This window comes from Pseudorasbora parva, chromosome 20 (assembly GCF_024679245.1).
Source record: "Pseudorasbora parva isolate DD20220531a chromosome 20, ASM2467924v1, whole genome shotgun sequence".
In the NCBI taxonomy this organism is placed as follows: Eukaryota; Metazoa; Chordata; class Actinopteri; order Cypriniformes; family Gobionidae; genus Pseudorasbora; species Pseudorasbora parva.
The window spans coordinates 33,807,146-33,823,908 of record NC_090191.1 but is presented as its reverse complement, the minus strand read 5'-3'; the positions used below and the strand labels follow the sequence as shown (position 1 = coordinate 33,823,908).

At 38.4% G+C, this 16,763-nt stretch overlaps 1 protein-coding gene and 1 pseudogene across 1 annotated transcript in view; one reads left to right on the top strand and one right to left on the bottom strand.

Moving 5' to 3' along the window:
• Window positions 1-2,878: 2,878 nt before the first annotated feature.
• Window positions 2,879-16,763, top strand: part of sema3aa (sema domain, immunoglobulin domain (Ig), short basic domain, secreted, (semaphorin) 3Aa) — an 89,358-nt gene continuing 75,473 nt past the window's right edge. Inside the window, exon 1 of the mRNA XM_067427029.1 lies at window positions 2,879-2,966. The gene's annotated coding sequence lies outside the window, so the exon portion shown is untranslated. The remainder of the gene's footprint in view (window positions 2,967-16,763) is intronic.
• On the bottom strand, window positions 14,493-14,609 carry LOC137050023 (5S ribosomal RNA; annotated as a pseudogene).

Genomic DNA, 16,763 nt, shown 5'->3' with positions numbered 1-16,763 from the left:
ATACAGAGATCGGCTGAATGGATTCAAAAATTGTAAAACTCAACTGTTTAACTCTAAGGGACTTGGAAAATGAGTGTTCCTTTAAATGCTTAAAAATGTGCCCCATTCACTTCCATTCACTTTAACCTTGTTTTTTGTTTTTGTTTTTCTGAAGAAAATTAGACAAGCCATTTTTTTAAATTGTAGTAATCAATACATCACAAATATTGTTGATTGAGCTTAACTTGTACTGAACCCAGAATATTTCTTTAAGATGATTTTTTTCTAGTCCACCGGGCCCCTTGACATGCATTCAAATAAGGCATTTTACCTGGTTGCACATTGTCTTGTTATGTAAGAACAACTCCTAAGGGTTTTCGAGCTGACCTCTTATGGCTGTGATCGTAATTTAAAGCTACATATTTTTCTATGTGTGAGACAGCCATAAATAACACACAATATGTGTGATCTAATGCCCGTCACAGTTGAGCTTGGTGAAGCAATGCAGTAAATAATGTTTGGTTGATCAAGCTTTTTACTGAATGGCTGTGACACAATAGGGATAAACAAAATTAGATCTCCCATCTGGACTACATTTGTTTATCCTGTAATTATGTGTCCAAGCCTATCAAAAATTCATATAGGATTACCTATTATGAAGCTAAAGCTTTCATAATTTACAACAGCAATGTAAAGCCATTCATTTGGTGCGAGAAGAGTAGTAAACAAGGCTGAGAGCAACACATATTTATATTATCACTCTAAACTTTTAATTGTCGGCCCCCCAGTGCAAAGCAGGAGCCAGATGATTAAAGCCTCCAAGAAATGATCCCTTGGCTTGGGTTGTGTCTGATACTCCAACACTGTTTGTTCCAAGACTGCTAGTCTCTACCAAAAACCATCAAAACTCATATTAAAGCCTAGTGTGGTGATTTAAAATAACTCTTTTGCGTGTTTATGAGAGCTGACATGATCTATTTATGGTTTTGCAGATATTATTGAACTATTTAAGGGTGACTGCTAAGACTCTAGTGGCTTGCGTGAATGCCTGGACGTGAAGGATCTTAAAATAAGGCTATTTTCTTTTTATCACACGCTACCGTAATTATGCAGTCATTTAGTTACAGCAGCAAGCCTCGAACAGGACTTTTGGCGACTCATGGGAGAGCGGCATTCTTTTAAGAGGCTGTTTACGGTGAGTGAAACGCCTTTTGGGGGCTGCCCCAAACAATACATCATCGAACCCCACAATGTTTTGAAGTTGGGGGGCCCCTGGATGTCCCTCGGGCCCTCCCAATACCTGTGAGAACGACACGTCCATTCCCTAAAGTCTTCAACTTGATTGAGGAGAATGCTTTCGGGTTAAGTGCTCCGAAATGTTTGTGGTTTTTAATTTGGAGTTCTTGACGAGCATCCAAACAATCTTGCGGCGGCCTCAGAATAACTTCCACGCTAGTGAAACCTGGTATGTAGAGAGAGAAGATGTCCCTCCGTTGATTTCCCCGCCGCATGGTTAAGCAATCGCGGCTAGTGTTGAACCATGGGAAAGGTAAACACTTCCACTGAAGTTCCCATTATGAGATTTTGGCCTCTGAAAAGTCAGAATGGGTTGAGTGAGATGAGACAAAAGCTTTCTCGGTTCATTAGCCATTGTTTTCTTTGCTAAATGCTAGGCTAAAAGACTGCGCCCTTGTGAAAAGTACACTTTAGCATACTTATAAGAGTAGTCATTACTGAAATAATATACTTTAAAACAATACGCTTGTGTGTGAATTGAATGTAATGCTTGGAATTGCATGCTATTTACAATTAAATGAAAAAAAAAAAAAAGGTTTACATTTATATTCAATGTTGGTTAGTTTAATTTAAAAGTGTTTTTTTGACCCAGTTTATGTCATTTCATAACTACTTACGGTATTGTCTTTTGAAATTATTGGTTAAATGGTTAAAGGCGAATGTACTGACAAGCATTTATGGTAAATTAAAACATAATTTCTGTTATGCTACATTTGAAATTATGTAGTTGTAAATAAATAAATTAAAAAAATTGGTTAATATATTTTAAATGTATTAAATTACAAATTTATTATCATTAAAACGTCATTATTGTAATAACACTGCAATTCAAATTATAATAAATCTCTTTACATATACTGTGTACTTCTTTTTTTTAAAACATATATTTTTTAAAACATGATTTAATTTATAATTGTGCTTTAAAGTAAAACATTTAATTTGACATTTAAAAGTGTACTTAAGTGTGTTAAGAAACAGTCATGAAAATGTTATGTATATTACAAGTACATATCCTTTTAAGATTTGAGGTACACCACAAGTGCACATTTTAAACAATTAACTGCATGCCATTTTCACAAGGGAAGTCAACATTCTGTGGTATAAAATATTTAAAAAACACGGAAAGCAATTCCGAGTCACTCATTCACTTCTGCTATGTCAGTTAGGTGGAATAGTGAGATGAGACAAAAGCTTTTTTGCTTTATTAGCTATTGTTTGCGTTACTAAATGCTGCGCTAAGAGACTAGTCAACATTCTGTGCTATAAAACATGTAAATAAACGTATACAATGGAAAGTAAATCAAAGATGCTCATTCACTTTTAGCGTGGCATGCTATCGTGTGTTAATTAAAAAGCTCTCTCAGGTAATCACAGCTAATTGCTACAATATAATTGAATGCATAAGTGTATCAAAACTAAAAGACATCAGCTTTATGGAAGTAATTATGTTTGCAGTAATGACATGCCGTGAAAAGCAGGAACATATTTGCAAATCATGGTCGTAATTCATATTTAATTTAGCTTAAAATGTTTAATAATGAGCGCTATGTTACTTGTCTTTCTTTCAGTAGAGACTAACACCACTTTTGTTTTCTTTGACAGAGACGTCGCAAAGTTTGTCTTGTGATGCAGAAGAGCTGCGGTTGGCCACCCAGCAGATGTGATTGTACTGAGACATGTAATTCATTCAGGTAAGTGAATAAGCTAAGTGCTCTTACACAGCTGGAATTAATATGTTCTTAAGACGAATCCGAGGCATGAATAGATAATTACAGTGGTTGCAGCGTGAGGTAATTACACTTCAGCGTGCCTTTAGAACTAATGCTAATGCTGTTTAGAAACGAAAAACCCCAATGTTGCACGCAGATCCAGAGCTACGCCGCTGAGAAAGTGGTTTGGTGGGACGTTTTATTGGACGATGTTTGAAGTTATATGATTACGAGCTGAAGTTGTAAATGTGGGAAAGAAGGCTGATAAAACCAGCCCGTACTCAAACGTTCTTAACCTTTTGGCTTTGACGACAGTGTTGATTTATGCCTTTGTCTTGTTTTCCTTCGAATCCAGAATCAAAGGCTTACAGTGGATTCGGATCATTGACCTGTCAATGGATAAAAAATTAGACTTTTCTTTTGGCCGACACACTTCTAATTAATCATGTGTATTAAGCTGTACTTAACACGGTTTCTTTTAGACAATGACACTGTGTTTCTTGTTATGAGCTGTTTACATCAGTTTTCTTTCTAAATGATAATGCGAACCACAAGCATAGAAGAAATTGAAGATTTTCCTAAAGCCGTGTGTTTCTGCTAACTGAGCGTGAGTGCCAAGACCCTTAAGCAGAGTGTGAAGGAACTACGTTTAAGAAAAACAAATGGTGACTGTCAGCCATGTGTACGTATGGTAGCTAAACGAAACCCTTTTTGGTGCACGTTTCTATATGTAAATTATGAAAAATGCTGTTGTTTTTCTTCTCCGGTTCAGTTCAGCAAATCCTTCTAGACCTCGTTATGATATGTGCGCCACTGCGCCGTGTGATTGTGGAGGCTTTTGTGCATTTTGCAGTTCCCTGAATGCAGCGTCAGCCGGTGCGGCGTGATTGGGCTGTTGGGGATGGTGATTGAGTTTGAAATGGAGCAGGTCAGCCCCAGGGTATCTGAACAGGCTTAATGGACCTGTTTGAGACCTGCAGGGGCCATGAGCAGTGGGGGTCACCATAGGGTCATGTTTACTCAGAGCCTTCCAGAGCGTGCCGCATGCCAATCCATTTTCCCCTAACCTGAGCAAGTGCAGCGCCGCATCTGGATGCCATTGGGCTCCGTCACTTGTGGGGGTGGTGGTGGTGGTGGTGGGGGGGAAGCACATAATCCTGCCAGGAAAGCGGAGGGGAGGTAGTGGGGTTTCAGTAAAGCGCATTTTGAAAAAGGGAAAGTTTGCTTATTTCAATGGACTGTGGGGTTTTTGGTATAAGCGACCCTTTGCACTGCTTACTGTCAGATTTCTCGAACGCTCTCGAAAGTGACATATTTATGGCGATGTGTGCTCTGGTTTGAGATTGCTTAGGCCGGCAGCACCACGTTTCATTTTCAAGCCACACCATGTATAGCCAGTCACATCTCATTAAGTTTGGGGCAGCTTTCTGAATGCGCTCCAGCAGTTAACAAGAGTAGTAAAGCGAGCCAGAGCGACTGGAAAAGCGAGGTGAGGAGAACAGGACTGAATGTGTGGCAGAGAATGAGAGGAAGGTGAGAAGCTTGGCATGCGGCGAACTGGGTGTCGCTTGGCGGTGGAGCTCTTGGCATCATTAATGAGTAAAAGAGTGTGCCTGAAACCTCTGGACTGTGACTGCGCAGGCATAATCAATTGTTGGAAATGAAACTTGTGTAGATCATAAAAATATGAACAGCGCCATTCATCGAAAGTACTTTATGTGTCCCAGAGAGTGTAAAAAATGTGTAGTTTGTGGTGCAGTTTTACTTTTTTGCTAACATACATAAACTTGGATGGCAGGCCTCTGGGAATAATTGGGAAAGGAATGTGTATCGTTACAAACATAAACATAAAATCTTTTTTTGGTATTTAATCATTTTAAATACCTGTATAGAATTCAATACGGGCACAAATCAACCTCTGTGGGAGTGAGTGGACGGTTATGTGTGTAAGTAGAGGTTATAGTTCCACATATAGTGGGTGCACTTATGGTATTCTAGTCTAAATACAGCATCGTTTTCCAGAAACAGACAGAACTTCATTGAAATGTATGAGAAGGTAATGCTTAGTAAACTACAGTGATATATCTATAAGCCTTTTCTCTTCAGAGTGAAATTTATTTAAGAGATTTGAGAGCGACCATGTGTGATTTTACTTGTGCATTAGCACGGCTGTCAATGTGAATAGGATATAAGCTACAGTTCATATATATATATATATATATATATATATATATATATATATATATATATATATATATATATATATATATATATATATATATATAGTATGAATTTAAGAATATTTTTGTTACATTTTATATATATTTATATATTTAACTGATTATTTTATTAAACTAAAATATTATTATTTTTATTATTATTTTAATATTTTATTTATTATATTTAATTAGTTGAAGCTTATAGTTAGTTCACCCAAAAATGAAAATACTGTCTTTAATTACTTACCCTAATAGTAGTTCAACACCATAAGACCTCCGTTCATCTTCTGAACACAAATGAAGATATTTGTGTTGAAATCCGATGTCTCAGAAAGACCTTCATTGACACCAATGTCATTTCCTCTCTCAAGAACCATAAAGATCACTACAGTGGCTCTACAATCATTTTATGAAGCGACGAGAATCGCTTTTGTGCGCAAAATAAAAATGAAATAACAACTTCTTATATAGTGATGGGCCGATTACAAAACAAAGTTTCGAACGGTTATGAATCAGTGTATCGATTCATGTTTCGGATCGCTTGACAAACCGCCAAACTGCTGAAATCATGTGACATTAGCGATCCGAATCATGAATCGATATGCTGATTTATAACAGTTTGAAGCTTTGTTTGTGTGTGAATGCATGTTTTTGGCTAAAGTTTTCCACTTCTGATGTCATTTCTAGTGAGAAATGACTACTGTATTGAGTAAATATTTGCTTAACAACCACCAACGCTGTTGCTATTTTGCTGTAGATCAACTGTTAAGCTGCCTCAGAAGTCTCTGCGAAATCAGTTTCGTTAGGTGCCTTTGTGCGCAAATTCTGTCTTACAAGTCCTTGCCTGATAAGGCAGCGAGGCAACCAGTCAGCTGCCTAGGTTTTCGGATTCAGCCATTGAAAGCATACGATCCCACCCTCCCTGCAAATCGCTGTCCAAAGCCACGCCTCCTCCAAAACACATGAAAGTTCACAGACCACCACCAGAGACAACATTATTGGATTACCTCATGTGTCATTCACTGGTGAGAGAACTTTACAGTACAGTAGGTAACAGTACTACAATAACGAACATAATGGACAGAGTTTTGGATTGTGTGTAATAATATTTCTTGCATTCCACGATGAGAGTTTGCTTGGCTTCAATGACGTCTGAAGATGTCTTTCTTTTCATAGATCCTTTGCCAGAGTCACTTGTTGTCAGTTTAGAAAGTAAGTTAGGTTGTTGCTGTTTGCCTGCCATTCATACATGAACGCTGATGACTTATGATGTTTGTGTGAACAGGCTGCGCAGTGGAACGCAAACATACGTTAACTGACAGCTTTTTATTTGGACCGAATACAGTGATTGAATGTAATCACTGGATGGACCAATTTATGGTCCTTCCACAGATGATATATATTTATAAAAATATATATAGTGATTGCGATCAGGATATGAGGAAATTTTCAGCCGACATTAAAAAAAACATGCAACTATTGCATCTTTAATTGAACTGCAACCTAATCCTGGCTTAATCTAAACCCTGTCTGTGAAACCGGGTCTAAATGCATATCGCATGCATACATCACCTCAAAGATTCCCTTAGTCTTACACACAGGACAAACTTTAGAACATAAAACCACAAAAAATGTAAAAGTTCCACAACAGTTTTAAAGGTCAGGGTGGCTTGTATCAGCTATTTAGGAATGTGTGGCCATTCAGAGAAGATCAGCAGTCTGAAGGGTTTGTTTATGGCGCATTAGCGTGTTGGGTCGGCATTAGTCTAGCTTGAGCAAATCAGGTTAATCTTTTCACCCCTTCCTCAGAAGACAAGGCCTATCCCATGAGATTTACCTGGGATTAGAGCCGTTTATGCACCAAATCCTAATTTAGGATTCTACATGGAATTCTACACCCTCAAGATGGCCCCCATGTGACCCTTCCAGAAGCACAGAAGGCCCCTAAAGGAAGCTGTGACTGACTTAAGGTGAAAATCAGTTAATTCAGACAGGAATGCATTCATATCCGTATCCTGCTGCCTCAGGAGGAGCTCATGAAGGTTGGAGCACAAGGTGTTTGGTTCATGATCCTCACACTTCTTCTCTCAAGGTGCTGTTGACATGTGAGGGTATTTGAGCATGCTGAGGGTTATATGGTGGAGCTCCAGGGGGACGCCACTCAGGTATCAGGCTCTGATGTGTGTGTGATAGACTGTGAGACTGTTAAACCCTGACCTGGCTGGAGAAAAATGAAAACCAGCTGAGGGGCGCCTGCATCGCTCCGTGCCGACGCTGGCGTGAGCTGTCTGTGTGCGAGAGAAAGAAATGAGCACAGGGAGGACAGGCAAAGTGAAGAATATTCAGATGACGGATGGCGCTGGGAGATAGCAGTAACTTTATGAACTGACTTTTTGTTGACTGAGAAAAGGCAGAAAGAGCAAGAGAGGAAAACCCAATAAACTCCTGAGAGAGGAATAGCACTTTGATTTGTTCACCCACACTGATAACAGCCTAATCTGTCAATCTAATCTAAAAATGTGTCTCAATAATTTGTTTAGTGCCTACATTTGTTAAAATACATTTGTTAAAGTGTTAAGGTCTATTCTTTAGAGCTTGAATAAGTTAAATGTTCTTTTCAGTTACTTGAGAATAGCTACCAGCAATATATATATATATATATTTTTTTTCATTTTAAAACATTTGAACATTATTTTTATGATTAGTAGTTACATTTTTTTCCCTACATTGTTAAAAAAATGTCTTGTTGAGATTTATCCCAAAAGTCAATTGAGATCTTCCTGACTGTCCAGAAATTGCATTTTTGTTTACAGATATTCTACACTGTAAAAAAATGTGGTTGTTTTTTGTTGGTTTAACTTAAAAAAGTAAGTATCCTGGTTGCCTTAAAATTTTGAGTTTATTGAAATTAAAAATTTGAGTTGATACAATGAAAGAAATTTGTTTAATAAATAGAAACTCAAAATATTTTTGTATCTGAACCACATAAAAAATTTGATAAATCATGAAAAGAGCACTATTTGGCATGTTTCACTGCATCATCAGAAATAAAACACACACAATTACCCAATATGCTTACAAAATCTTTTAATAATATTTTAATAAAGGTTGTCGAATCTCAAAAATTGTTTATTGTACTAACTCAAAATTTCAATTTCAATTAACTCAAAATTTTAAGGTTTTGAAATTTGTAACTTTTTTTCTATATAATTTTTTACAGTGTATGAAAATGCAATTATTAGGGGTTCACACGCAAAGTGTTGAACACCTATTGTAATTGTAAGCATTATTATTATTATTATTATTATTATTATTATTATTCCACCGTTGAATAAATCGTGTAGACCAAACCTTAAGGCCTAGAGACATTATTATTATTATTTAATGCGAGGAATAATCCAACCTGGACCACAAAAAGTGTACATTTTTGGAATTTGAGACCTCAACATCATCTGAAATAGCTGGAAAAAGTAAGCATTCCATTGATATATGGTTTGTTAGTATAGGACAATATTTGGCAGAGATGCAGCTATTTGAAAATCTGGAATCTGAGGGTCCAAAAATCTAAATATTGAGAAAATTGCCTTTGAAATTCTCCAAATGAAGTCCTTAGCAATGCATATTACTACTAATAATATACTTTTGATATATTTACGGTAGGAAAAGTAAAAAAAAAAAATGATAATTTTGAAAAAACTATGTATTGTTGGCTCTTGCCACAAATATAACTATGCGTCTTATGACTGGTTTTGTGGTCCAGGGTCATATATCTTCACAAGACTTTTTGGAGCTTTGAAAAAAAAAAGTTAATTAATTTGAAAATCTATAAAAACAATGTCAATTCACTTGATAACCAAAAATGTGTTGGATGATAAGAATTGTTTTCAGAGAGTATATCTAGAATTCAGTTTATTTTTCATGCCCCATTGGCGAATCATTTTTCTTGTTTTAAGCATAAACCTCTCTAAATTTAGTTAGATTCATGCTAAAAAGAAGTAACATTTCGTGTTTTCTAGATAAACGAATGATGGCAAATTTTCCACTAATATAAAAGCCATTAGAAGAATGGCAGCAGATGTTTTCATTAGCAGACAGTTTGTATGTCTTCGAATAGCTTGTCAGAATCTGATTACAAACAATTCAGTTTCATGTGGTTTGCCTGTTTTCCCCGGTCCCTGTCTGTAAGGTGAAAGGTCACGTTGGTGCTGTACTGACCTGCTCTCTGTTATCAGGTATGTCAGGTTTAATGGCACGTGGGTGCTCTCTTCCTCTGGGAATACATTTGTTTGGAATTACGTTTGGAATTACGAGAAACAGATGAAGACACTGGCAGTGACTCGGATGCTGCATTGCTTCATCCTGTATTCCTTTCAGTTCATCTACAGATGTTCAACAGTGTTTTATGCAACTTTGTGATTTAGTGAATTCTTCTTGAGCAAAAACACATCCAGGCAGCTTCCTTGGTGTTTCCTAACAAGTCATTAAAAGCATTTATTTCCCCGTGGCACAAAGGGGGCTATTGTTCTACTCCAGTCTCCATTTTTACTGTCACAACATTTTCATTTTTTTCATTACTTCAAGATGGGAGTTACACGAGAGCGTCTGGTGCTCTGCGAGTGATCTATGGGAGGTCAGGGAGAGAGTCTGTGACCATGTGTGAATTCTCTTTATTTAAAGCTGACTTTAATACTAGCGTATGTTTAATCTAGCTCCCCGCACTGCCCTGGCTCAAGCTATAGGATTTCATTTCATTTCTGGAGAGATGCCCTCAGCATCAAGGATGTAATTTCAGGACTCTGTGCATTTGGAACTCTCGATCCATCTCACCCTAGATGAAACAGGTTTATTATTACAGCAGGGATGTAATATCAGCCCAAGTGTTTCCACTGGCTGGGAATAATGCCCTGAACATGCTGTTAACCACTCGTACACCACACATGGGGAAGGTGTTTCCGTTGACTCCCAAGATGCCGCCATCATTTCCGTGACTTTGCAGGCACGTTTATGTTTGTGCCCTAGGCATGTGTGTCGTGCCAGAGATTAGTCCGGTCAGGGCAGCTGTGAGGATGGAAATCAGGGATCTCACCCTGTTGGAAAATGCCGCTAATGTGGAACCTAATAGTCTTTTACTGGTCCAACCTGGTCTGGATTAACAGTTGGAAGGACTTGGTTTTGACCTGATATCTATACCATCTTGATCTGGTCAGGGCTTAACGATAAGGATGGCCTATGGCAGATAGTTTCAAATAAATTAGTGGACAAATAATTAGAAAAGATCTTACTGAAAATAAAGTGTGAAAATATACACGTTGGGTTCTGAATGTTTTTTGAATCTCGCAATTCTGATATTATATCACGCAATTCTGACTTTATATTTTGCAATTCTGATTTTATAACTCGCAATTGTGATTTTATATCTTGAAAAATGTCAGAATTGCGAGATGTAAACTCACAATTGTGAGAGAAAAAGTCACAATTATCTTTTTAAAATGTTTTATTCTGGGGCAGAAAGAAGCTTCCATACACTTCTACCCTAATCCTACCAACTTTCTAACAATTTAAAACACATAACAGGCAACTAAAAGTATAGTCACATGTATTTATTGCAAAAACTGACCAAATATAATTTTAAATATTAAACTATTACAAATAACTCGTGTTGCATTTCAAGTCATCTGAAGCCATACGGTGGTATCGTTGAGATGATTCTGTGAACTCACATGGTCATATCTCATTCAAAATGACGCAATCTGTCTTAAGACACATGAGAGTCAAAGCTGATGTAAAGTTCTTCGGAAGGCAATTTTTGAATTTGTACAGATGATCTTTGGCGGATAGCGACAGTGATAGATTTTGGGTCTTTTTTTCAAAGTCAATGGGCCTTTGAACTCTTAAATAAATTGTGCCTGTGGTCATATCTGCCTGTTATACCCTGTGTTTTATATTATGTAATAAACATATGGGTAGATTTAGGGGTGGGGTTGGGTTATGTGTTCAGACATCTCTAAATAGCGTATAAAATAAATGTAAATTAAATTATACTGGCTAATTAAATTGAGAATCACACCCCAACATGTCATAATGGCTAAATTATAACCTAATGCATCATTTCATCATGACAATAACATTCTCATGCCCAACACATCTGTGTATGGATGTCGATAAATGACACTAAAACGGTCCTGACCATGCGTCAATATGTGACGAGTTGGGAGTGAGAACATGTAGAGCCGACAGTAACAGTGACTCAGAAACAAAAGGACAAAAAGTACCATTGTATTTTCACATGGTATGAAATGTTTCGTGGCTTAGTTATGTACCTGTGTTTAGTACAACTTAATCTTACCGAATCAGCTCTTCATGACTGTCTGGTAAGGGTCAGTCATGGGAGACTGGCACCTAGACACTGGCCCTATAAATCTATTATCTGATCCAGATGTGCTGCACGGGTCCGTTTGATCTCCTGTTAAGCCTGGTTATGGTTAGCGAAGGCCGCTCGCTCATGGCACAATAAAGAAGGGAATTGTAGTGGAGCGGGAATAGAAAGATGATCCAAACTCCAAGGGAGAAAAGTACTGTCCAGCTGTTGGACAACATCACTTCACACTTACCTCATTCAGCGAATGAGCAGAGTAAAATCTGCAATATCCCAGGCTCGAGCACACAGAACGTTCACTATGCGTATGCGTACTGTCTGTCTGTTTGTGTGTGAATGAATGTTTGTGCCCGTCCATCTGTACGTCCTAATGAATACTCATTTGCCGCCAGTCTGTGTGGCTTCCATTGTGATCCACAATGACTGCTGGAACTAACGACTTGAGGAGATAAAGGAAATGAATTCATTCTGTCTTTCCCTTTTTTGGGAAAAGGCAGGGGGGTTCTTCTCGGGAAGCTTGATAAATGATTTTGTCTCATCGTGTTAATTGTTCGTATTCAGACTGATCTCCTGCGCCACGAAGATTACGCTTCAGTCTCAACCCCTCGGATAAAACGACACGTCTGCTGTTTTTCGCCCACTCGTTTACCACACTATTGCCTCAAAGTCACCCGCCGGCTGTTTCCTCTTCTCCTTTTCCTCTTTCGTAGTTTAATAAACCACAAACTTATCCCGAAACGCACCACCCAGGCTTCAGACCACATACGTGTAGGATATACATTTACAGAGTGGTTGCAAGCCAACCTCAAATCCCTAGGTTCAGGCATATAAATTGTCATATGCGTCTGCACTTGTCTTTTCTGTTGCGGCCGCTGCTGTGCATGATCGTTTCTGCCTCACATTTGGCAGCGCTCAAGCCGATATCTAATAAAACCTGCATGCGGCATGCATGAGCTGCAGACAGATCGTGTCGGTCGAGAACAAGAGAAACGGATTTGAAAACTGTCACCTCATTGCATGTTCAGCCCTTGAATCGGCTCCCTAATTGAATAATCGAAGATGCTCTAGGAGGAAATTAAAAAATCACTCTTGAGGAATCGGGTTATCTAAGTAGAAAATTACTCTATTGATTTTTGTTAAGGCGTTGCATAGCTTGTGGGAGTGAATTAGTTTTAGATGCATTCTCCATTTCTCCTGAGGATGAATTCTTTTTGTAAATGATTTATCTCACAGGGTTGGGATCTAGGTAGGCTCATGTAGCAAGACTTTTGACTCTGTGATCTTTTTTTGGCAAAGAACAGGAGGAAGTACATGGAAGAGATTTCCTGACTGATGTAGTCTGGCGGAAACCTTACATCTTCATATTTCATCATTTTTATTTTCTTTAATCAATCATTACTATTGGTCACCCTTTGCATCTGTCTTCTTTTTTGCTAAAATTTAACCAATAAAAAGTAAAAAATAAGTGCTTGTGACTAAACCTTGTAACTCCATTGGATCCTTGAACTGTCGATAAAACCTCATAACTCCACCCTGCCTCTATCATGAATAAAGGGCTGCACACAGTTTGGTCTTAGTCTCAAGGCCCATTCACACCAAGAACGATAACTTTAATGATAATTATATTAGCATCCACACTAACAGACTATATTGTTTTGTTCATTCTAAGCACGATCTTTAAATGCTGATGGTAGTAACAGCAGGATGGATCCTGATTGGCGGTCAGTGTTTTTATCGTTCATCAGCTGGATAAAAGCATTCTAAAAAAAAAAAAATTCCAACTATATAGTTTCTCTGTGCTGTCATAGCTGTGTTGTGTATTCTGCTTTTCATTAATATTGAGTGATTTTTAGAACTATATCTTTATCATTATCAGTGGTGGGTAGAGTAGCCAAAATCTGTACTCAAGTAAAAGTACAAGTACTTACGGAAATATTTACTCAAGTAAAAGTAAAAGAAACAATGGTAATAGTTACTTGAGTAAGAGTAAGAAAGTATTTGATGAAAAAACTCAAGTACTTATGACCAGATTACTTTCGATTTGATTGATTAGAAGCGAAAATCATGAATTTCAGACTACTTTGAGAGCTTTCACACCTTTGTGTGTGTGTCTGTGATTTAATAGTTAAACAGTGTAAATTAATGGTGTGCTGGGGTAACCAGAGCTCTTTTTAAAACATACGTTGTTCTTATATTTTTATATAAGTATATGCATTTTTTAGGTAGGAATAAAATACAATCCCATTTTTATCTGTATGCATTTTCTAACACTTCGGACAGGTGTCTGTCCGGATTTGTGTTTAACTACAAGACGGCACATTAGGCTATTCAATTTGTTTTGTTTTGTGAGAAAAAAAAAGATATGTAAATGTGCAGATGTGAATGTTTGTTAGTGGACGAGTGATGTTTGGAGGATTCAAATGATTTGTCATTGCTTGCACAAGAGCTAATAGTTAATAATAATAATAATGCGTTCGATTTATATAGCGCTTTTCAAGGCACTCAAAGCGCTTTACATTGAAGGGGGGAAACTCCTCAACCACCACCAATGTGCAGCATCCACCTGGATGATGCGACGGCAGCCATATTGCGCCAGAACGCTCACCACACACCAGCTAATTGGTGGAGAGGAGACCGAGTGATGAAGCCAATCAGGAGAGGGGGATTATTAGGAGGCCATGATGGACAGAGGCCAATGGGCAAATTTGGCCAGGATGCCGGGGTTACACCCCTATTCTTTATCGAAAGACATTCTGGGATTTTTAATGACCACAGAGAGTCGGGACCTCGGTTTAACGTCTCATCCGAAGGACGGTGCTCTTTGTCAGTATAGTGTCCCCATCACTATACTGGGGTGTTAGGACCCACACAGACCACAGGGTGAGCACCCCCTGCTGGACTCACTAACACCTCTACCAGCAGCAACCTAGTTTTCCCAGTTGGTCTCCCATCCAGGTACTGACCAGGCTCAGCCCTGCTTAGCTTCAGTGGGAAACCAGTCTTGGGCTACAGGGTGATATGGCTGCTGGTTGTTACCAAATTACCATTAGTAGTGTTCAAATATAGGCACCATTGAGACACCTACCGCTACATGTTTTTTCAGGTTGGAGCTGGAATTCTTGTATGCTGAGATGTCAGTCTGTTTTGGTGCACACAGCATGCATCACATTATAAAGCTATTCTTTTTGACATCTTGGAGTAAACATTGAGGCTTTGGGTGATCTGCCTACCGTAGCTCACACACATCTTCCTCTGCTTCGGCCATTATCTTCCGACTAAGTGCACGCTAATTATAAGCGAGTGATGCGTAGCCACCTCTCACGAAGCTGGCGCTACAATGTTTCGCAAGACTTGCGAACAAGTCATATTAACTTATTTTTTAAAATATATATTTTTTAATTAATTATTACCATTTGACAGTGGCGGAGGAATGCCACCGAATCTAACTAAGTAAAAGTTTAGTTTTTTTCACAAGAAATGTACTTGAGAAAGAGTAAAAGTACCCATTTTTAAATATACTCTAAAAGTACAAGATACCCCAAAAATGTACTCAAGTAAATGTAACGAAGTAAATGTAATTTGTTACTACACACCTCTGATCATTATCTTTATAGTTATCATCCTTGGTGTGAACGGGCCGTTCTAACGACGGACCAAACGCATAATTCAAAATACTCAGAAATTCGCTGGTCAGAAACGGATAGTTAAGGCGGCAGCCCCTCACGGACGACTGCCGCGCACACATTCAGGCCTGTTCCTTTCTCGTCCTTATATGCCTCCAAGATCCCTCATGAGAGCACTTCTCAATCACGCACCGGTCTCACTCACTCGTCCACCTCGCCACAGTAATTATTTGTAAAATACAGTTTTTTTTCCCATTTTCTGAATAGTAGCGTTTTTGGAGTTACAATTATGTCTGGCAACAACCTGCCAGAAACTGAATTAACATGAATAAATTATGCATAAAATATGAATAATAATGTAACAGTCATCACAAGCAGTTGTAAACAGTGTGTAAAATAAATGTGCATAGGCTTTGTGACCAAAATTTATACATTTAAAAAAAAAATAATAATAATTTAACAGAGTAATTCGGTCCTTGGGCCCTAATAATTATTTTTCAGATATGTAATTTTAATTATTTACAGGTCAATTCCAGTAGTTTGGATTTGATTGCATTAACCTGGAAAATCCAATGATTATTTCATCCTAAATACTGTTTCCAGGCAGACTGATTACAAATCTGACTAATCTGAGTATGACAGTTGCGAAGTCTGCGGTCAGATTGAAACCCTTGATTTCATCCAGTTCTTGCCATTTCTGTGTGCAGTATGCATCATCGGTCAGTAAGCGGGCTGTGGGCGCCGGCGGTATGTGGGTGTGCCGTCTGAGGCTGAGACTAGGATATAGGTAACTAAGGAACCAGTTTTTTTTCCATTAAAGACAAACCAACACACCTCTATTTGAGCATTCATAGTGGAAGATCTTAGAGACAATCCCTCCAAAATGTTCTGAATCGGTAAAGGTAGGCCAAAGGTTTGCCTTTGTGTTATGTGGATAAGTTCGTTGAGCGGGATTCCCACCTTTAGTGTCTGGTGTCTTGTTTCATGCGTTTAACTGTGTGCAGATGAGTTCGGTAGACATGACAGAGCTGTATTTATCATGTCAAGAGCTTTTCTTGCGAGCTGAATAAAAACGCCTCTGTGTTTGGTTCTCTCCATGGTGACGGGAATGCCAGAGGAGGGCCAGATCTGTCACAGAAGATTATGCCAAGGTGCTGGCAACCAGGAAAACGGTAGTTAGAGATAAAGAAAGGAGGGGAAAACTCACTGCTATCTTAGAAATATCAAGTTGAAGGTTCGAGCGCTTTGACCTCTGGAGGGGCATCCGTAAGCTCCCGAGTGGTGTTTGAAGAAAGAAAGAAAAAAAACAAAAGCCGAAGCGTGAAGAAAATGAGAGAAGAAAAGACAACTGGCTAATAAATTAGTTTGAAGGGTGAAGAAAATGAAAAACCTGTGTGGGTTGGGACTTGGGAGAGGAAAGCGGAATACTATAGTGAGAAGGAACAGAGAATGAAATAGATTTTTAGAAATGCAAGGCTGGGTTGTGAGATCAATTCAACTGAAGACAGGCGGCTGATGTAAGGTAATCAGAGTGGTGAATGAGACGCGGCCTTCTCTGCTG